Source organism: Lactuca virosa, chromosome 3, assembly GCF_052849685.1.
Source record: "Lactuca virosa cultivar CGN04683 chromosome 3, Lactuca_virosa_CGN04683_v6, whole genome shotgun sequence".
NCBI lineage: Eukaryota > Viridiplantae > Streptophyta > Magnoliopsida > Asterales > Asteraceae > Lactuca > Lactuca virosa.
Window position 1 is genome coordinate 48,242,559 of NC_136428.1, and position 23,561 is coordinate 48,266,119.

The 23,561-nt window shown below is 38.1% G+C and overlaps 1 long non-coding RNA gene across 1 annotated transcript; it reads right to left on the reverse strand.

The window, feature by feature from the left end:
- Window positions 1-22,068: 22,068 nt before the first annotated feature.
- Window positions 22,069-23,424, reverse strand: LOC145165617 (uncharacterized). Its single transcript, XR_013740143.1, has 2 exons — window positions 23,195-23,424; window positions 22,069-22,625 (listed from the first exon to the last, which is right to left on the reverse strand). It is a non-coding gene; the product is annotated as an uncharacterized LOC145165617 (long non-coding RNA).
- Between the last annotated feature and the right edge of the window lie 137 nt (window positions 23,425-23,561).

A 23,561-nucleotide genomic window follows, 5' to 3' on the forward strand; every position in this document is an offset into this window, starting at 1 on the left:
TCCAAACTATCTAATCTCAACTAATATCGTCCTTTAGCCCAATGCTCCTAGCGTGCTGCAAATGCTTAACCCTGCTCAGTCCCTTCGTAAGCGGATCTGCTGGGTTATCTTCTGTAGATACCCTCTTCACTACGAGGAGTCCTTCTTCCACCCGATGTCGAATAAAGTGATATTTTCTGTCGATATGTCGAGATCTACCGTGATCTCTTGGTTCCTTGGTCAAGGCAACCGCTCCTTCATTATCACAGAAAATCTCCATGGGCTCCTTTATGGCTGGCACAACTCCAAGGTCTCCAATGAAGTTTTTGAACCATATTGCCTCCTTTGACGCTTCATTTGCTGCAATGTACTCTGATTCACACGTTGAATCAGCTACAGTTTCCTACTTGGAACTCTTCCAAGTTACTGCTCCTCCATTGAGGGTAAATACCTAGCCCGACTGCGAACGATAGTTGTCCCTGTCGGTCTGAAAACTGGCGTCGCTGTACCCTCGCACCTTTAAGTCATCACTCCCACCGAGGACTAGAAACCATTCCTTGGTCCTCCGAAGGTACTTAAGAATGTTCTTGACTGCGATCCAATGCGCTCTGCCAGGGTTCCCTTGATATCTGTTGACCATGCTCAAAGAGAAGGCCACATCAGGGCGAGTGCAAGTCATAGCGTACATGATCGAGCTGACTGCGGAAGCGTAAGGTACTCGGCTCATTTCTGCTATCTCGACTTCAGTACTCGGACTCTGAGTCTTACTCAACTTGGCATTACTTTGGATTGGTAACTCCCCTTTCTTTGAATTCTCCATACTAAAACGTTTTAGTACCTTGTCCAAGTAAGTGTTCTGACTAAGTCCTATTAGTCTCTTACTTCTGTCTCTCACTATCCTTATTCCCAGAATATAGGAAGCCTCTCCGAGGTCCTTCATAGCGAAGCACTTCCCGAGCCAGGACTTAACCTCCTGCAGTGTCGGGATGTCGTTTCCTATGAGTAGTATGTCATCGACATACAATACGAGGAAGCTTACTACACTCCCACTGGCTTTGACATATACACAAGACTCATCTTCGCTTCGCAGAAAACCAAACTCTTTGACCTTCTCGTCGAAACAAAGATTCCATCTGCGAGACGCTTGCTTAAGTCCATAAATAGACTTCTCAAGCTTACACACTCTATTGGGATGCTTCGCATTGACAAAACCCTCTGGCTGAGCCATGTAAACATCCTCAGCCAACTTCCCATTAAGGAAAGCGGTTTTGACATCCATTTGCCATATTTCATAGTCATGAAATGCAGCAATGGCCAGCATCACCCTGATAGACTTTATCTTCGCAACTGGTGAGAAGGTTTCGTCGTAGTCAACTCCAGGAGTTTGAGTGAAACCCTTCGCAACCAATCGCGCCTTATAAGTGTGCACATTTCCATCCACGTCAGTCTTCTTCTTGAAGATCCACTTGCACCCGACCGTCTTACGACCTGGTACATTGTCAACCAAATTCCAAACTTGGTTGTCATACATGGATTGGATCTCGCTATCCATAGCCTCTTTCCACTTTTCAGACTTTGGGCCTGCCATGGCTACCTTATAGTTGTTAGGTTCGTCCATATTCACTAGTGTACTATCACTAATGAACGTATCCCCTTCCATAGTAATATGAAAACCATAAAACTGGGGTGGAACGCTAACTCTTTCAGAACGTCTAAGAGGTAAGGATTCGTCAATCGGTTCAACTGGAGTTTCCTCCTCGGGTTGAGCGCCAGTGTTAGAGGTTCCTTCATCGCTCGATTCTTGAAGCTCTTCAAGATCGATCTGCCTCCCACTGTCTCCTTGGCTTATGAGTTCTCGCTCTAGGAAAACCCCTCTCATCGCAACGAAGACAAAATTGTCACTCGGTCTGTAGAAGAGACATCCAAAGGATTTTTGTGGGTAGCCGATGAAAATACATCGCTCACTACGAGGTTCGAGCTTGTCGTGAGTTTCCCATCTTACGAAAACCTCGCAACCCCAAACCTTGATATGTGCTAACGAGGGAGCCTTCCATGTCCACATCTCGTGAGGTGTTTTGGCAACCTTCTTTGTAGGTACTAAGTTAAGGATATGGCCAGCAGTCTCTAAGGCATACCCCCAGAAAGAGATAGGTAGTGAAGCACGACTCATCATGGAACGAACCATGTCTAGCAAGGTTCGATTATGCCTCTCAGCTACACCATTCAATTGTGGTGTCCTAGGTGGCGTCAATTGTGAAACTATTCCATATTCCTTGAGGTAGTCGTGGAATTCAAGACTTAGGTACTCTCCACCTCGATCAGATCGAAGCATCTTGATTTTCCTGCCCAATTGATTCTCCACTTCTTGTTTAAACTCTTTGAACTTTTCAAAGGTTTCTGACTTGTGCTTGATCAAGTAGATATACCCATATCTGCTATAATCATCTGTGAAAGTCACATAGAAGCGATTTGCATCCCTTGTCGTGGATCTAAAGGGTCCACATACATTTGTATGTATGAGATCCAATAAACCCTCACCCCTCGCACAAGTGCCAGTGAAGGGTGACTTGGTCATCTTTCCAAGTAAACAAGACTCGCATACGTCATCGTCCCTAAGGTCGAATGACTCCAAGACTCCATCCTTTTGGAGTTGGGTTATGCGTTTCTTGTTAACATGGCCAAGGCGACAATGCCACAAGCATGCTTTGTCCATACTATTGGAAGAATCCACACATAATACATCATTTCCTAAGTTGTCTACAACCATCACAGTTTCATATATTCCATTACAAGGCAATGCTTCAAAATATAAAACATTATTAAAATAAGCATAAATAGAACCCTTTTCATTATCAAATGAATATCTAAAGCCTTGTTTATATAAACCATGAAATGAAATGATGTTTCTAGCCATATCTGGCGAATAGCAACAATTATTCAAATTTAAATCTAAACCATTACTAAGCACTAAGGAATAAACTCCAATCTTGGTCACAGGAGACGATCTTCTGTTTCCCATGATCAGATTCATCCTTCCACACTCCACATCCCTATTTCTTCTTAGTCCCTGCAAATAAGAACATATGTGAAAACCACATCCTGTATCAAGAACCCAAGAAGTAGCATGTGACAAACTATTAGATTTAATTGTGTAAATACCTGCGAAAGATGGCTTGATCTTTCCATCCTTGATGGCCTGCAGATATTCTGGGCAGCTTCTCTTCCAATGCCCTATCTTGTGGCAGTGGTGGCACTCTGCCTCCTTGTGGTTTGAGTTGGGTTTAGCAGAACCAACTTTGGTTCCACTAGAAGAGGTGTCATCTTGAGACTTTCCCTTATGGTGGCCCCTTGAGGAGGCCTTCCTCTTCTTACCCTTCCCTTGCCCTATTGCCAAGACAGGGGTAGCAGCTGGAGTGGGAGGTGATGCAACAGATTTATCCTTGAGGTTGCTCTCAGCAGTCCTCAACAAGCCCTGAAGCTTGCTCAAGGATACTTCTTCCTTATTAATGTGATAGGTCATGCGGAACTGGCTATAGCAGGAAGGCAATGAGTGAAGGATAATGTCAATTGCTAGCTCTTCATCGAAGTTCACGTTCAACTTCAGCAGGCGATCAACATATCTCTGCATCTTTTGCAGATGGGCAGTAAGAGACTCTCCATTTCCCATTTTGGTAGTGATCATCGAAGTGATGATCTCATACCTTTCTTGCCTGGCGCTCTGGTGGTAGCGTTCCAGCAGATCCTGATGCATCTCGTAGGGGTACTTGTCCTCATAGGACTTTTGAAGTTCAGCAGTCATAGTCACGAGCATGATGCAATGGACTTTCGTGGCATCACGCTCGTGGGCCTCTTAGGCCGCAATCTCATCGGCAGTAGCAGTTTCGATGTCAATCTCCTTAAGCTTCTCGTCGAGGACATACTCTTTGTCCTCGTAGCGAGTGACCATGCGAATGTTGCGGATCCAATTACTGAAATTGGTCCCATCGAAGATCACTTTCCCAGACAAGTTCATGAGTGAGAATGAACCAGAGGAGTTTGACCCAGAAGCGTTGTTGTTTGCATTCGACATCTGAAATGGAAAAAGAACAAAGTTGATTAGAAATGAATTTCCCAAATTAATCACCCAAATGAAAAATTAGTGCTAGGAACCAACAACATTATTCACTAATTAGAAGAGGGATGTCGTAATCTAATAAGTAAATAACTTGAAGGCAAGTGAATGTCGATTCACTAATTCTCCACCATGAAAAACGAAAAGAAATTAGGTTTTAAATGTATTGAAAACTCCTAGATCTTTTGAGATACATTGAACTTTTCAATGGCATGTTTAAATCTCGATATGCCCCTCTCGTTTGTGACTGGGATGCCGAGGATCACAAAGTGGGTGTGAATAACCATGCAAATGTACATGGTGCCCTCATTGTTACAGTTACCTATTCAATGTGCTGGTTAACCACACACGCTCCATTGAACTATAACAAACAACGAGTCACCCTTTGCCACCTTTGCTTAGAACCCAATTAATGTGCCGGTTAACCACACGCGCTTCATTAACGTCTTAGCAAGGGTACAAAGTGTAATTTCATGGAATTGCATCAATTCACTTTTGCCTAAAGTAACTAAGATTGGGAATTTTGTAAAAACATTTAGTTACTTAATATAGATTCATTATACTTTTAATGAGGAAAGGTTTGTCCGATCCTACCCGTACGGCTAACGACCCTCCACCAATCAAGGAAGCGGTGGGTGAGAATGGACACCCATTAAACGGCCATTTTATAGGCCATAACCTTATACCCCCCTTATAGATTGGCTTCGTGAATGAGGCCTACTAACGGTAAGACTAGCATTTAAGTTATACATATATATATTAATCTTATAATATTATAAGTATAGGGTTGAATTTTAAAACTTGTAAAATTCTAGGGTTTGAAATTTAAATTATTCAAATTAAACTTTTAATCACAAAACTTAAATTTCAAAACTTGAGGGCAAGTTTTGAACTTTTCAAAACATAAAGGATCAAATAGCAAATAATATAAATAAACTAATTAATTTAATGATTATCTAAATTTGACCTAGTCAATATTACTTGCAAGACAATTTACCAATTTAATTCAAATAATCAATTATTATCATATAAGGAAATTATTATTCAATCAAATGGTAATTATCTTTTGTTTGGTCAAGGATATACTCAAATATATGATAAAATTCGGATTTTAATGACCCAAAACAATTAAGGCAAGTATCCTCAAGCAAAACAACAAGAAATCCCGAAATCTACTCTAACTGACGCTTGAACTCGCCGAGTTCCATTATATGTGCACATGCAAACCCTAATGCTTGGATCTAGGTTTCTATAATTGAACATGTAATGTTTCCAAGGCTTACAATGCTAGATCTAGAGATAACGATTGAATCATAACACATGAAATCATATCTAGAAGAATACCTTAAGTTGCTTGCTTGAATCTTCTTGTTCTTGGAGCTTAGAGTCACAATTGTCACTCCTCTAATGGCTTACAAACACCAACTAGCAAAAGGATGATTTGGAGAGAGAGGAGAGATGAGAAAATCGGCTCTAGGGTTTCAATCTAACAAGAGTGGCCGATTTCCCTCACCCATAGGGTCTATTTATACTATGAGCTACTAGGGTTACATCCTTAACCCTAATTGAATAACTTAGGCCCTAAGCAATCCAAGGATCCTTCTAGATATAAGGCTTGGACGAATTTAAGATATCCTAACCCTAAAATTCGGCCACCCTAATATCCATAAGGATTCATAGCCCAAAAACACAACTATCACACATTTGACGGTTTAAGCCCCTTTATTCAATTAACCTCTTTTAGTCACCAAATTAATTCCTAATTAATTTATGACTAATATTAATTAAATAATATTATTATTCCTTTAATATATTATTCGTATAACATATTAATATAATAATATCTCTTCTCTCTATATAAATCAACCTGTCAAGTTGCTGTGGTGAAGGCAACCCAAAAGGATCATGCACAACCGGGTCAAATACTTACCAAATATAGTTACGGGCTTAGACACTAATCCAACACTTGGGGCATCTTTGTTTCCAGTGCCCTTTATCATGACAGTGGAAGCACTCTGCTTCCTTCGGATTGGAAGAGGGATTAATAGAACCAGCTTTGGTGCCACTTGAAGAGGATCCATCAAGAGACTTTCCCTTGCGGCTCTTGTAGGGATCCTTCCTCTTCTTTCCCTTCCCATGTCTGATTGCCAGAATAAGGATGGAAGTAGTAGTACGAGTAGACACAACCGACTTGCCTTTCAGATTGCTTTCTACAGTCTTGAGAAGGCCTTGAAGCTTACTAAGAGTCACCTCCTCCTTGTTCATATGATAGGTCATATGAAACTGATCATAACAAGAAGGTAAAGAGTGTAGAATGATATATATGGCCAACTCTTCATCAAAATTGACATTCAATTTAAGCAAGCGGTCCACGAATCTCTGCATCTTTTGAAAGTGGGTCGTGATGGGTTCACCATCCTTCATTTTGGTTGTGATCATGGAGGAAATGATTTCATACCTCTCCTGCCAAGCACTTTGATGGTATCTTTCCATCAAATCATGATGCATTTCATAGGGGTAGTAGTTCTCATAGGACTTCTGCAGCTTAGCAGTCATGGTTACAATCATTAGACACGACACCTTTGTCGCATCCCTCTCATGAGTAGTGTGTTCAGCGATTTTTTCAGGAGTAGCAATGGTGACATCAATCTCTTTGAGCTCTTTATCAAGGACATATTCTTTGTCCTCATAACGAATAGCCATCCTGATGTTTCGAATCCAGTCATTGAAATTCGAGCCATCGAAAATGACCCTCCCACATAGATTCATTAGGGAGAAAGAGCCTGAAGGGATTGGGTTGGAAGCATTGTTTGGGATAGACATCTGTAAAAGAAGAAGAACAAAGTTTAGATCAGATGATAATCCTTAATATTACACCCAATATGAAATATTAAGGCTAGGACCCAACACAATATTCTACAATTGCGAAGAGGGATGTCGTAATCCAATTATAAAATTTTTAAAGGTAGGTAAATGATGATTTACCAACTCCCACCATGAAAAACGAAATAGATTTTTAAGTTTTAATTGGATTTGAAATTCCTAGATCTTTGAGATTCATTGAACATTTCAGTGGCATGTTTAAATCTCGATTGTGCCCTTCAAGTTTGTGACTGGGATGCCGAGGATCACAAACAATGAGTGAATAACCATGCAAATTAGCTTGGTACACCCAATGTTACAAATCACCTAATGAATGTGCCGGTTAACCACACACGCTCCATTAATCTATGATTAATACCAAGTTACCTTTTTCCACACATTTTCAGTCCCAGATTAGTGTGCCGGTTAACCATACACGCTCCACTAACGACTTAACAAGGTGCAAAGTGTAATTTCATGGATTAGCACCATTTCACATTTTCCTAAAGTAACTAAGATTGGGAATTTTAATAAAAGTTTAGTTACTTTATATTTTTATCATTATACTTTTAATGAGGGAGAATTAATGTCCTATCCTACCCGTTCGGCTAACGACCCTCCACCAGTCAAGAAAGCGGTGGGTGAGAGTGGACACCCATTTAACTACCATTTTATAGGCAGTAACCTTATACCCCCTTATAGACCGGCTTCGTGAATGAGGCATACGAACAGTAAGACCGACTTTATCTTATATATATATATATATATATATATATATATATATATATATATATATATATATATATAATACTCCTATGGTGCATATGCAACCCTAAATGCTTTGGATCTATGTTTTCTCTATTATACATGCATATTTCAATTTTTCCAAAGCATTGTCCTAGCTAGCATACAAATTAGCAATTGAATAAAACATCTAGATAGATGACATACCTTTTTAAGGACTAGTAGTTCTTGACCTTTGAAAGCTTGAGCACCTCAAGTGTGATGCCTCTAATGGTTCACAAACACCAATATGCAAGAGGATGATTTAAGAGAATAATCTATTTATCTCAAAGAGAAGAGGCAACCATTTTGGTCTATGGGGGGGGGGGGGTTCTATTTATAGTGTTGGACATGATAGGGTTACACTTGGTAAACCCTAATCACCCATGACTTTCCACATTCTCATGCTCCATGGGTTTAACCTCCATGGACTATCCATGGATTAGTTTAGCCCATAATCATGGATCATTATCCCACACTACAAGAATGATTGATTTACATAATCAACCCCCATATATTTAATTAGTCTCCTTTGATCACAAAATTAATAAATTAATTCTTGATCAATACTAATTAAATAATTCCGTATTAATATATTATACTTTTAATATATTAATATACCATAAATAACCTTATTCTCAAAATTCATCCTATCAAATTGCATTGGTGAAGGCAACCCAAAAGGACCATGCTACAATCGGGACAACTACATACCAGTTATAGTTATGGGCTTAGACACTAAATCCAACACTATTGTCACGTCATGAGCATACCCTTGTCACGTTGTGACATCCATCTAGAAATGTGTTCACATAATTGTTATGTCACATCGTGACATCCTTCCTGTCACATCGTGACATCTGGTTTTCTTCAAAAACCATGCATTTGACTCCTTTATACCATCTATGGATCCAATCGGGGAAAACGGGTGTTACATTCCTATATCAACCACTGAAATGTATCTTAAATTCCCTATTTCAACTGGTGAGTTTCACTCAACTCATGTGATTCTTAGTGATTCCCTAAACCGTACTGTAAGTGGTTATGATATTGATTCTAATCCTACTGACACTAAAGAATTCTTTTTTCCATCATCATGTCAGCCATGTTCCTCCACATCCTATCACACATAGAAATCTTTTATTTCCAGAGCTTATTATAAAATTCATAAGATTCATGGAAAAGCCTCAGCTAAATGGAAACCTAGATGTTGGAAAAGTGTTAACAAAAAAAACACGGTATAAGGATTTGTTACAAATGTGGAGATACGTCTCATCAGATAAGTAATTGCACTTTTGATGAAAATACTAAGAGAATTGGTAATCTTCACATCAGAAATGAGATATGGACTACAAAGAATAATTCTTTAAATTGTCTTCCTATTGCTTGTTATGATGTTTTATCCTTAGTGAAAAGACCCGTTGAAAAATGGGTCAATGTGTTCTAACTTATTTTTCTTAGTACTATAGGGTCAGGAGCAGATGTGGTATCTTGACAGTGGATGCTTCAGGCATATGACAGGATTCAAGTCTCTCCTGGATGTTTTTGTCAAAAAATATAGCCATGTACTAACTTATGGAGACGATGGAAAAGGAAAAACAAAGGGTTTGGGAACGATTAAGTGCAAGTCTGTTGAATTCAAGAATGTTTCTTATGTCAAAGATCTCAAACATGACCTCATTTCAATTAGTCAGCTTTGCGATGCTGATTATGAGATTCATTTTAATAAGAAGGAAGGCAACATCAATGACTCAAATAAATCAATTGTTCTCACTGCTTATAGAAAAAATGATATATATGTGTTGGATATGTTCTCTGTTGATTCAGCTCTCAGACATTGTTTCTCTCTCGATCCCAAGCTCACTTAAAATGGTTGTGGTACAAAAGGTTGTCTCGTCTGAATTTAAAAACTCTTTCAAAGATTTATGTATATGAACTTGTTAGAGGAATGCCCAAGATAAAGTTTCAAAAAGACAAACTTTTTTCAGCATGTGTCAAAGGCAAACAAACCAAGTCTTCGTTCAAGACAAGATCATGTGTTTATATCACTGATCCCTTCAATCTTCTTCATATGGATTTTCTTGGTCCTGTTCCAATCAAGTTAAGATCTGGAAAAAGATTCACTCTTGTAATTGTTGATGAGTTCTCAAGATTTACTTGGGTACTGTTTCTACGAAAAAAGAGTCATGCAGTTGAGGAAATTATCTCCTTTGTCAAAAAGAATGAAGTATTGTATGATCGAAAGATAAGTCAACTTCAAAGTGATCATGGCACTGAGTTTAGAAATTTCATTCTGGAGGATTTATGCAATGAAAAAAGGATCACTCTGAATTTCTCATCTGTTTGTACCCCTCAGCAAAATGGGGTTGTTGAAAGACGTAATAGAATGATGATTGAAGTTGGGCGCACTATGTTGGTAGAAGTTGGTCTACCACTTTCCTTTTGGGCTGAAGTCGTCAACGCTGCATGATATACCCATAATCGATCTATAATGGTCAAGCTCCATGGGAAAATCTCCTATGAAATTTTAAAGGGAAGAAAGCCATATATCTCCTACTTTCATGTTTTTGGGTGTGTATGTTTTATCTTAAATCAAAAGGATCAGCACACAAAGTTTGATGCTAAAGATGATGAGGGTTTCTTTCTGGGATATTCAAATGAGTCTAAAGCTTTTCGAGTATTCAACATTAATTCTCAAATCATTGAATAATCTATTCATGTGATCTTTGATGATGACTCTTACACAAATGATCCAATTGATCATCCAGTATTTGTTCTAAATGATTTTACTCACTGTCCATCTATAGATTTCGAGCTCAGTGAACTTGTCATTCCATTTGATCAAGATTTTGTTCAATCATCTTGTGATCCTTCAGAAGATTCCATCCAAATCAAAGATTCTGCTACTGAAGAACTTAGTGAAGCTCCTTCTATTGAAAGTCCTGAAGTTCCTTTATCAAATTCTAAGTAACATCCTAGTGATTCAAGTGGAGCTAGCTTCTCAATGACAGATTTACACAATGTTCCACATCACCCTGTTAACCAAATTACTGGAAATATCTCAGATGGAGTACGTACTCGGAGTCAAGTAACAAACAACTCTAATTGAACCTAATATGGTCAATCATTTTCTTAAAGATGTTGGTTGGATTAAAGCCATGCAAGATGAGTTAAATGAGTTTGAATGGCATAAGGTGTGGACTCTTGTCCCTTGTCTTGAGGACAAGACAATCATTGGTACTCATTGGGTGTTTTGCAACAAGATGGATGAAGACGTAATTGTGATTGGGAATAAGGCACGATTGGTGGCTCAAGGATTTAATCAATTGGAAGGTCTAGACTACGATGAAAATTTTGCTCCTATTTCAAGACTCGAACTTATCCACCTCTTTCTTGCATATGCATCCTATATGAACTTCAAAATGTATCAAATGTATGTCAAAACTACCTTTTTGCATGGATAACTTCAAGAAGAAGTGTTTCTCAAACAACCTCTTGGATTTGAGAATGAAAAGTTTCATAATCATGTTTATAGACTTGACAAGGTAGTTTACGGACTGAAGAAAGTTCCAAAAGCATGGTATGGTACTCGGACGAATTATCACGTTTAGAATGGATATTGATGTGGTGCCCTTGATAATACCTTGTTAATGAAACAATTCGGAACTCATATTATCCTTGCTTAAGTGTACGTTGATGATATCATTTTAGGATCCACTAATGAGGCCCTCGGTAAAGAATTTGTTTATATCATGGCTCACCAGTTTGAAATGAGCATGATGGGTGAACCAACCTTCTTCTTGGGACTGCAATTCAAACAACTTCTAGATGGTATCTTCATTTTTCAAAGCAAATATATTGTTAAAAAAATTCTCTTTTTCTGACTGTAAGCTGGCCAAACCTCCTGTGTCCTCTCGTGCAAAAAAATTGATGTTAATGGTGTTGATGTAAATGGAATTATGTATCGAGGAATGATCGAATCTCTGCTCTATCTTACAGCTAGTTGTCCTGACATAATGTTTGCTGCCAGCATGTGTGCTCGTTATCAAGCCAATCCAAAAGAGTCACATCTTAAAGTTGTCAAGAGCGTCTTTAGATATCTAAAGCATTCACCAAATATTGGACTATGGTACTCTCATGACTCCCCATTTAAATTAGTTGGTTTCAGTGACTCTGATTTTAAAGGATGTTCTTTAGATCGAAAAAGTACTTCTAGTAGCTATCAACCTGTGGGAAACAGATTGATTAGTTGGTCTTACAAGAAACAATCATTTGTTGAGTGTTCTACTGCTGAAGTTGAATATGTTGCCACTAGGAGATGTGCTCAAATCCTTTGGATTCAGAATCAGCTTCTTGACTATGTTTTTAAGTTTCTCAAGACTCGTATTTTTTGTGATAACACCAATGCTATTCTCATTACTTAAAATCCAATTCAGCACTCCAAAACAGAGCATATAGAGATTTGGCATCATTTCATCAGGGACAATGTTCAAAAACGGAAGATTGAGCAAATGTATATTCTCATTGGTGATCAACTCACCGATATTTTCACCAAGCCATTGGACAAGCAGAAGATTACTTTTCTCACTGGTTAACTAGGCATGCTTTCCATGTCTTGAGGTTTTTCAACTTATTTAGTGTCATGAATATTATTTTAATATTTCGATTGTTTTAATGTATTTTTAGTACATATTTCTTTGCTTTCAGAAAAATTACAAAAGTACAAAAACATATCTTCATTATATGCTTTCAGAAAATTGCAAAAATATTTCTTCTTTACCAAAGGAGTATACAGTGTATGTCTATTTTATACTTAGATTAATTACAAAGTTGCACATTTTCCTTTTGGACTTTTTCTTTTGTTTCTTTTTGTCTTTACTTATTTTCTTAGTACTGCCCTGTACCATATCAAAGGAATTGACGGAGAATCATTGATTCTAGACTGAAACTGTAATCCTAATTCTATTATGCTAGGAGTTTAACCACACTCGGTTGATGATTTAGAAACTATCTACGATTCATACTGATTACACCTCAGTGTCACTGAGGCATCCTTTTCTCTCACAATATCTTCTGTTATAAAACTTGATGATTCATTATATGATACCATACACTGATAAAAGTTTAAAATTGTATGTCGATGGTTAAGTTATGTACCGTAGTTTATCACACGCATCAACCCTTTCTTGCCTTATTTTTCTTCTTTAAAGTTTTATGATTCGGCGTATGATACCAGACGTTGATGAGAACTTAAAAAATCTATGCCGATGGGTATATCATGTACTGTGATATATTACATACTCCTACCCACTCTTTCCCTATAAATCTTATAACAAAGAATTTAATGATTCACTGTATAAGCCATACACTAATAAAAATTCGACATTCTATGTAGCACCCGAGTCGCCAGGTATGAAGTTATTGATTTATTCTATTTTAACTCAAGTTAAGGAGATGGAGGGTTTGTGACTACGTTGGGTGTACATTAGGTACGCACGGCGTACTCGTTGCATGCACGCCATTGGGGGATCCCCGACGTACGTTGACGTACCCATGCGTACGTTGGGCATAATCAAGCCAGGCGCAAACCCTAATTTTTAGGGTATGCACCCTATTTAAAGTCCTTAAGTCCCTCAATACCTTTACCCTTTCAACCTCCATTGTCATTTTAGTGAAAATCTCGAACCCTAGCTTTCTTGAGTGCATCTTTGAGCTTACCTTGGGTATTTTGGTGTTTTTTGGTGGTTTTGAAGAAGAAGGAGGTTTGGGAAGAAGCAAAGGAGAAGAAGGAGCTTGTAAATCCAGAAGTTCTGCACCATTTCCAGCCTAGTGAAGGTATAAAGTTTTAACCTTGATCATTACAAGCTTAGATCTAGGTTTAGGGTAGAATATGGCATATTTTGGTCCCATAGTTTTGTTTCTTAGAGTATGAGCAACTCTAGGCCATTTGAGTTATCCTTTTGGACTCTTAGAGGTGTTTTGAGTCATAAAACCCGGATATTGGTGGTTAAGACTCAACCATGCAAGTGTTAGGTGCTGTTTGTTTTTCTTGAAAAACCTCTTCAAAGCTCTTATTGCTACAGGGCGCAGCACACGCACAACACTTTTAGTCTCGCAGTAGTTTGTTTTTCGGAAGTCTTCGGGGATTAAAACCTCTGCCCGTGTGCTTCTTGGGGAAGCACTTGTTGTACCTCTTCCCAACCCTTCAAACCTAAAATCTGACCCCAAAAAAACATACTACCGCTATTTTTCTTCCAGCAATCGAAAGCCATCGCGCATCATCTCTGCCCATCGATCTCCACCTCGCCGTCGTCCCACCTTGTCGTCGCCACAGCTCTCCGGCGCCTCCTTCTTCCTTCTTCGTCCGGCAGTCCAACGATTCCTCACAGGTACGTTTTTTTTTCCTGTTTCTATCGATTCCTCATGAAATTGGCATTTGGATTCGTTTGAAATCATAAATTGGTGCTGATTTCCTTTATTTCTGCATATATGTTGCTGAATCATCCATAAATTTCGGCTCCTTCTTCCTTCTTCCTCCAGAAATTGTTTTCTTGTTTTTTTTCTTTGTTGAAGATGATGTTGTTGAATCAGAAATTTTTGTTAATTTTGTTTTTTTATGCAAGTTTATTACTGAACTGTTATTGAAATCGGTTTTTTTTCTGATTGGATGCTTGTTATGTTGAGTTCTTGGATCCAAGTGTGAAATCTGTTAAAGTTCTTGCTGATGGAGTTGTCCAGGTTTTTTTGGACAATTTTACCCTTGCTGATATCGATTGAAGTTCTTGCTGAATGGATCTTGGAATGGAATCTGCTATTCAAACCTTGTTTGGACGATTTTACCCTTGTTGACATCCCTCAGGTGAATGCTCAATGTTGGAGGATTTTGTGGGTGGTGGGGTTGGATGGGGGTTGAAGAAAAAGAAAAAGCATTTTCCTGGTGAAGAAGATGGAAAATTGTGCATTTGTGATATGAAGTTGAGGTTACTGCCTATACATGTTACATAGTGTAATGGAAAAAAACAAGTTTGAATGATTAGATGTGTAGTTAGAGTGTTAGGAAATTTATTTATAAAAACAACCATTCAAATATTGTTGGGATTTGATTAGGATTCAAGGTTATAGAGTTGTGAAATTTTAAAAATTTTGGAAATTGGAGCAGTCTGCAGCCAATTTCGGTTTATTAAATAAGTTTATTTTAATTTTTTAATGTCTGCAGCAGTCTGCAGATGTTAACAAAAAAAAACACGCTTCTTATTACAGTCTGCAGCCGTTTGGTCCACCTCTTCTGCCGCAGAGGTTTGCAGAGGTGGTCCGTAAACTTTATGAATTTTTGCTTCAGAAAAACAAACAGCACCTTAGTAACCATCCAAGTGAGTTAATGGACTTAATTCATGGTTTGAGCCCCATCCATGCATGCAAAAGCATAAAGTTTGCACCTTTATGGCTTAAGACATTATTATGAACTTGGATCTAAGTTTTGGACATTAGGGCTTAATGGATTAAGTCATGGAATTGTTTCTAGGTTGGCAGACCAGTACGCCATGCGTACTCCAGTGTACGATGTGCGTACTAGGCTTGCGTCCCGACTCCAGATCAACACCAGCATAAGTTAGGTGTACAAGCCAAGTACGTCGCGCGTACGCCACCAGTGTGCTTAGGCGATTTTTGGACTTGAGCTTTTTTGGGCCCTTTTCCTTGTCTACAATTGAACCTCGGACCTTTATGTTGTAACAGGGCATTTTTGGGCTTTAGGGTCTTCTAGTTGGGCTTGGAATGCCTTTTTGGACTAATGTAAATTTTGGCATTGGTGAGGTAAGCCCATTAAGGAAAGGGTTAAGCAACCCGTGTCTTTAAGTCAAGGTTAGGGTTTGGACTCTCGGGTTAGGCTATTAACCTAATTTCTAATTAGGTTTTATGCTTGCGTGTTAGGGAAAGGTTTTCACGAGTCATCCGTCGAGTGCGATTTGATATCTTCAATCTGAGGTAAGTCTTCCTTCGCAGTATTCGTGGGTCGAAGGCACCAATGTCGGCCCACTAGTTTATGATTTAGTGTGACTATTGTCTTTATGACAATTGTCAGTTATGCCTGTATTTGCTTGATGACTTTGTGATTCCTGTTATGATATTGTATGGCAGAAGTAGGGGTGAAATAGACCTGGTATCCGATTGAAATAGACCGAAGGGGATTGCAAGCACTCAGATCTGTTTGATAGTATCCGGTTGAAATAGACCGAAGGGGTAGGAAAGCACCCAGATATGCTTGATAGTATCCGGTTGAAATAGACCGAAAGGGTAGGCCATCACCCAGATATGTTTGGCAGTATGTTTGTTTAGTATGTGGTATGTTGGGGAAAATCACTAAGCTTTGTGCTTACATTTTTCAGTTTATGTTTCAGGTACTTCCAGTTCGAAAGGTAAGGGTCCGGCCTAATCGCACCGCATCACCCTATGGTTCCGCATTTATAGATTTTGGGAATTTGTACTCTGATAACATTTTATTACGATACTCTTTTAACTACTTTGATATCAGTTTTATTAAGAATTGAATGAATTTAAAAACAAAATTCTATATGTATTTTTGGGATGTTACAAGTTGGTATCAAAGCCTTGGTTTGAGGGATTCGGGCATACTCTCGGGTGTGCCTGGACTGAAATCGAGGGTTTGGTAGGTTTTTCATAAAAAGAAACATTTTAATCTATGGATTTTTACTAAAAGACAAGGAGTGTGATGCGTGAAATCAACCGAGCTCAAGTAAGTCTTCCCTAAAATACCCATAGAAGTTATATGTTTTATGCTATGATATGAGAATTGCATGCTAGATTACGGGCTAAGGATCTGCTAAGAATTGCATGATAGAATGTTAGGAGAGATGTCTTTATGTGCCTGTCTGTATGAGCTTTTAGATTTTCATGTTAGTATCAGATCAGTTACCTGTTAGGATGGCCTGTATAGGGTATGTTTTGATTTGAACTGCATGATGATCGAATGATGCATGCTTTGTGCTTTAGGAAATTCTGTTGGTACTAGCTAACTAGTGGATGAATGTATTGGGTTACATATTCTTGTGATTAGATAATTTTAGAAGGATAGGTTTAACTCTATTGCGTAGCTCTTGTTTGAGTCCAACGTTGTAGTGTGGGACCTGTCATTCGAAGAATTATCTATTACTAGTAGTATGTAATTGTGTTCATGTAGTAGTTAGGTAGTATTTGTAGAAGTTCCTTCTGCAGCTGATAGCAGAGTGGGGTGAGGAAGGGAGTCTTAGGGAGTCCCTATAGGATGCTTAGGTGCGTAGGACGCCTTATAGTTTAAGAAATGTATCAGTTGGGAAGAGTGACTTGGAGGAGTCGGGGTAGTCCTTGAGAAGGGTATAAATAGGTGTGGAAGGTAGTATTGGGCCCGTACTATGGAAAGCACAGGATTTATACCGAAGACCAGGAAGACCACGATGAATCTAAGGAGCTTGATAGAGTGAACCTTCTCGTGTGTATGCTAATTGTTTAAGTGGTTATGTTATGGAGCGGGAGGTTTAGGATCTGGATCTGGTTCCGGCACGGGCTCCGAACCAAATGATGAGGGCTTACGAGAGTTCATTGCATTTGAGATTACTACAGGCATCCTTAATGCGACCCCTGTGATGTTCGGGTCGATCAAGGAAGGTATCATGGAGCCGATGGAGGATAGACTTCTGATTTTCAGGCCCGATCTGGCCGTTAGCCAGTCTAGGACCCGCACACTCTCCTTCAAATATTTCAAGGGATGTGGGGCACTAGATTTCTTTGGGGTGAAGAACCCCATCGCAGCCAGGCGTTGGATAGCTGACATTGAGTGTGCTCAGATGATGAGCTTCTGCCACGAGCGGTCAAAGGTTAGGTTCGCTGCAGGATGTTTGAGGGAGCGAGCCCGAGATTGATTGGAGGAGATCGGATATGCTTTGGTAGCCCCGACCATTGAGGCCATGACCTGGCCAGATTTTGTGACCCAGTTTTGAGCAGAGTTTACACCGACTGTTGAGGCGCAGCAGTTAGCCAAGGAGTTTCTTGACATGAGGCAGACGAATGAGATTGTGGCGGATATCACCGCCAAGTTCAGAGAGAGAGGGCATTGTTGGCACCCCAGTATGCATATTATGAGGAGGTGAGGAAGACCCGATATCATTATATGTTGAGATCTGAAATCAGGGAGTTCATTAGTTTTTCTGCCTGCCCGACTCTAGATGATATCATATCCAGGGCGCGGGAGCGAGAGATTGATATGGAGCACATAGGGAAGAGGAAGGTGGAGCTTGGGTAAACAGTTGGGGCTTCAGTGAAGAAACCCAAGGGTTTCGACTCTAGGTTGAAGGGCCAGCAAGGCCAGAGCCGCTGTGGCAAATGCGGCGGGTCGCATAATGGGGTTTGCAGAGCGGGTGGTTCGGGCTACTACAAGTACAGCAAGTCATGGAACTTTAGCAAGGATTGTATTGCTACTATCACCACCACACAAACACCAGACCTTATTTTCTTTCATTGCAATCAGAGGGGCCACAAGAAGGTCAACTGTCTGAGTCTAGCAGCAGGAGGACCAGTAGTAGCACCTGCTCCAGCGACCCTACAGATTACAGATGGCCGCCAGGGCAAGGCGGATGCGCCTGTTGTGAGGATCAAGGCCTTTCAACTGAATGTCGAGAAGGCGCATGCTGCACCAGATGTGGTCACGGGTATGTCTTTTCTCCTTAACTCTTTATTTATGTTGATTTCTCTGCTTATATTTTGTGTTTTGTTTTAGGATCGTTCCTTGTGAACGGTATCTCTGCATTGATATTATTGTTGGGTTTTAAGCACTATAACACTCCTATGGTGCACATGCAACCCTAAATGCTTTGGAACTATGTTTTCTCTAATTATACATGCATTTTCAAATTTCCAAAGCATATAACTTAACTAGCATACAATTCAAAGTAACAACTAGTTAGATGACTTACCTCTTGTGTAGTTCTTGACCTTGGAAGCTTGAGCACCTCAAGTGTTGTGCCTCTAATGTGTCACAGACACCAATATGCAAAGGAGGCTTAAGAGAATAAGAATATTGTAGCTTCAAAATCGGTTCTATGCTCTTGTGAACATGTGTTAGCCGATTTCACCACTAAGGGAACTCTTTTATAGTGTTTCTTAAAGCTAGGGTTTCATCCATGAAACCCTAATGCACCATGACCTTCCATATCCCTTAGGCTCCATGGGTTAAAGCTCCATGGACTATCCATGAACCATTTAGCCCACCCTAACGGATTTTTGGCCCACACTATAAGAATGGATGATTTACATAATCAACCCCCTTAGATTTAATTAGTCACTTTTGATCACAAAATTAATTATTGACGAACACTAATTAAATAATATGATTTCTCATTAGTATATTATACTTATAATATATTAATAAATCACCAATAATCTTATTCTCAAAAGTCCATCCTATCAAATTGCACTGGTGAAGGCAACCTCAAAACGACCATGCTACAATCGGGTCAAGTACATACCTAATATAGTTATGGGCTTAGACACCAAATCCAACAGTCTCCCACTTTGATAAGTCTAATAACTATAACTGCCAATGTAACTTCAAGATCCGATTAGCAATCGTAGCTTCCAAAAGCCATTGTCGAACTCTGACCCCAGTCAATGACTGTCCTTAGATAAGTGATCATATACTCTTCTGTTCTACAAGATATCAGCGGACAAATACATGGAACATAGTCATACTTATTGTCCTGCAATTAGTTTCCCGATTTTCGATTAGTTTGACATAGAACATAATTGAACACATCAATTTCGTTCTGACCGGGCCCGGTACATTGGTCAAAACAAATCATCAAGGGGCTCAGATATCGCTTTTGATCATTCTTAGGATAAAAGGAACAGATAAACCTCGACTATATATGCTTGTACTAACTACTCGTTAAATCGCGCACAACAATACGTTTTATAACATCAAGTTACTGATGTGTTTACGTATTATCAATGTACAGCCAATTTGTAGTCAACAACTCATATATCTTGGTTTGAAGATTATATGATATTATCATCTCACAATCACTCGTGATAAATTTCATGAAGTGATTCTGATGGGTGCAGGTTGATCCAATGCTCAAATTCTTATTTCACAAGCACTCATGAATGGTGCATCAGACTCTTGTTATGTCTAACTTCTTTGTGTTAAACAAATACCATAATTTGTATCAATTACTTTAATTCCTAGAAAAAAAAAATCTACATTTACCCATAATCAAGAACTTTGACTTTAAAAAGAACTTTTATCTTTCACATGTTTTCACCATAACATACCAAACTCATGTAACAATTTAAGATGGTACTTTCTTTGTGTTAAACAAATACCAAATTTTTTATCAATTACTTCAATTCCTAGAAAAAAATCTACGTCTACCTAATTCTTTAATCAAGAACTATTACTTTTTCTTCTTTAATCAAGAACTATTACTTTTTCATCTCATCCATATTAATCTCCGTTAAAACAATAAAATCCCCATACATTAATAACACAACAATAAACTCTTTATTAGAATTTATAAATATGTGAATAATCATTAACACTCTGAACAAAATCATACTCCAATAATACATAAAACGGCTTATCATTCCACTTCCTGTGGGCTTCTTTAAGATCATACAACGATTTCAGCAATTTACACACATGATTATCATTTTTTGAGTGGTAACCTTGAGGTGTGGTCATATAAACCTCCACATCAAGCTCACCATAAAGGAATGCATTATTTACGTCCAATTAAAATAATCCTTAATTATCATTGAAAACAAGAGTGATTACAACCCTAAGTGTTACCTTTTTACAACAAGTGAGAAGGTTTCCTCGGAATCTATGCATTTTCTTTGATTGTAGCCTTTAGCTACTAATTTAGCGTTAGATCTCTCAATCTCTCCATTTGCTTTATACTTGATTTTATAAACCCAACAACATCTAATAGGGTTACGATTAGATATTCTAATGACAATTGTCTCACTACCAAATGACTCAGACGGTAAATAACTAGTTTTTCAAAATAAGCAAGCAAATTGGATATATCCTCCTGAGACCAAGGCACAGAAGCCCCGTCATCCTAATCACCCACTAGAGCTAAGTCAAAAGGATGGACTGCACTAGCATCGCCGATTCCTAGAAAAGAAAACGGAACTTGAATCCAGGCTAAATAACTAATAACCTTTACTTTCATTTGAATACTGAATCAACATTGATACAAGTGGGGACGGGTATTTTAGGCCCTCTTTAATTTTTTTTTAATTATTAAAATATAAAAATGAGTATTATAACCACTAATCCAGGATAAAAAGATTTGTAATTCATTATTTACAAACCATAATGGACCAATTTTAAAAAAAATAATGTCTATATGTTCATTATCTCACCTACATTATACTATATATATCACATACCAATGTTGGTGGAAGTTTCTAACGACAATTGGCACCCTCAACTTTTTAAAATTATATTTTCTAATATTTTATTTTTTTAAATGTCATTTTGACCTCTCGATTTGAACTTTATAAAATATCATTTTCATCACCTCAATTTTATAAACTTTTTTTTATCCCCTCTACTATACAAAATCTAATTTTTTTCAATAATTTTCGTTCGTCAACTTAAAAACCAACTTTTTACATGCTTATTTTTATGTACATGTCGTTATAAATTCGAGTTTATCTACGTTTCAACTCAACGTAATACTTTTTTACGTTTTCGTGCATATTTTTGTGTACGTTTCCTACGTATATGCCGGGTCACATATAATACATCTATTATTATTTAAACTTTCCTTTTGTCAACTTTAAAAAACAAATCTTGCTTATATTTATGTACATGTCGGTATAAATTTCGGTTTTTTTACGTTTTCGTGCTTCTTTTTATATACGTTACGTATGAATTTGGTGACATATAATACGTTTTATTCGATGATATATATAGAAGTTAGTCGGTAGTACCGACCTCGTATATTTATCTACCAGCAAATATAACGGATTAACGCCGCCGTAACGTGCAGCCGGCAAAATCCTGGTTGATATTCAATATTGATATTATTCTTTATATTTACATGAATGTAGTGGTTCAAGACGACCGTAGTCATCTTCACTTGTTTCGGTTGACATGTATTTACCATCGAAGGTTCATTTGATTTTTGTTTATCAAACCTCTTTTGGTTCAATCAATTTCCCCCACAGATACATGATGAGATATAAATTCTTATTTAAAATTCAAGATAACCCCCAGAATACAAATCTACCACCATGCAAAAGTAACCAAGATTTTGTATTCAATTGTGCAGTAAACAAACAAGATAAAGCATATGTTTTATTGGTTTCAATTTGAAAGTATTTAATACAATAAGAGGACACGAGGTAAATAGGGACACCTAACCTATACAAGTCGGGGATTATTTTGGAAATGCCAAAACCCGAAACCTTGGCTTCACAATTCTTCATCCAACAAGGGGTTAAGAAGGTATTATAATCCACGGGCAGCCCAGATGCACATCTTGATACGTTGAGCGCATGTGACACGGGTGCAACACATATTTTTGCATGCACCCGTCTCAAATGAGCACAACATATCCAGATATGCATTGGTGCTGCCCGAGGATTATAGTACAATCATATCCCTTTGTTAAAAAGAACCAAGAAGCCAAGATTTCTGATTTTAGCATATTCAAAATAATCCACACAAATCACATGTTCAAAGTTTGATAGTTATAGGATAAGCTTGTTTTGTGAAGAACTCCCGTTGATGATGTCATATAAAGTTCAAGAACCACTCTTGTCATTGGAGTAGTAGTTCTTGCCGATTCTTTCTGTTTATGGAAACTTGAAATGACATAGATCATATCTGCAAAGCCAAAGATTTGAGGATCTGAGATTAGTGCTAAATCATATGTTTTCAAATTTACTAACAAATTGCTAACAGATCACCAAAAACAAAATCATAAATTACCAATTTTCTTTAGCCAAAAAGTATGGTGAAACCAAAACTAGATCCAAACAAAGCTAACTTTTCCGATGAATCTAACAACAGTGTGTAAACACATAGCAATACCCGCAGTAATTTGAGCTATTTATGTAAATGTAGTTCACTTCAACGGGCTGAGAAAAACATAATCCAAACGAATTGACTTTTTGGGAGTAAAAAAAACAGATCTTAAGCTCGTGATTTCTGAGGTATATATCTAATATATGTTTTAAAGTACTCTTGACATGAACAATACACTTATTAGTACCAATGGTGAATTGATCTATTTAAGATGCCTAAAACGACGATATGTAGTTGACATAAAAGAAAGAGAAAGAAACTAATCGAAAATAATCATTGTTTTACAGAACTAGATTTTAGCTCGCGATTTCTAGCATATGTAACAAACATGTATTTATAGCGAATTTGACATGAAAGATTGGAGATACCTGTACAATTCACGAGAACTTCTGTTACCGGTGCTCGTCTTTTAGTAGGTTTTGATGAACAAAGATCTAGAGTTTGAATAGCTGCAGCTACTATAGATTTCATCAGCAATGAATGAAATCATTAGAAATCGAAAACGCCACTAATTGAGGATAAAGGGAGATTCAAATTCAAGGTTTAATAGAATTCGAGACGGCTATTGAGCGAGAAATTAGGGTTGCTGAATGGCTGTATTAATAGTCAACAGACTGTAAATATGGACCATGGACTTTTCAGGTTGGTCCTTGCTTGAAAACTTGTTTGCAGTTAGGTCCTTTGTTAAGTTTTGGATATTATATAAACCTCAGATTTCCCATATTTTTCTTCTGC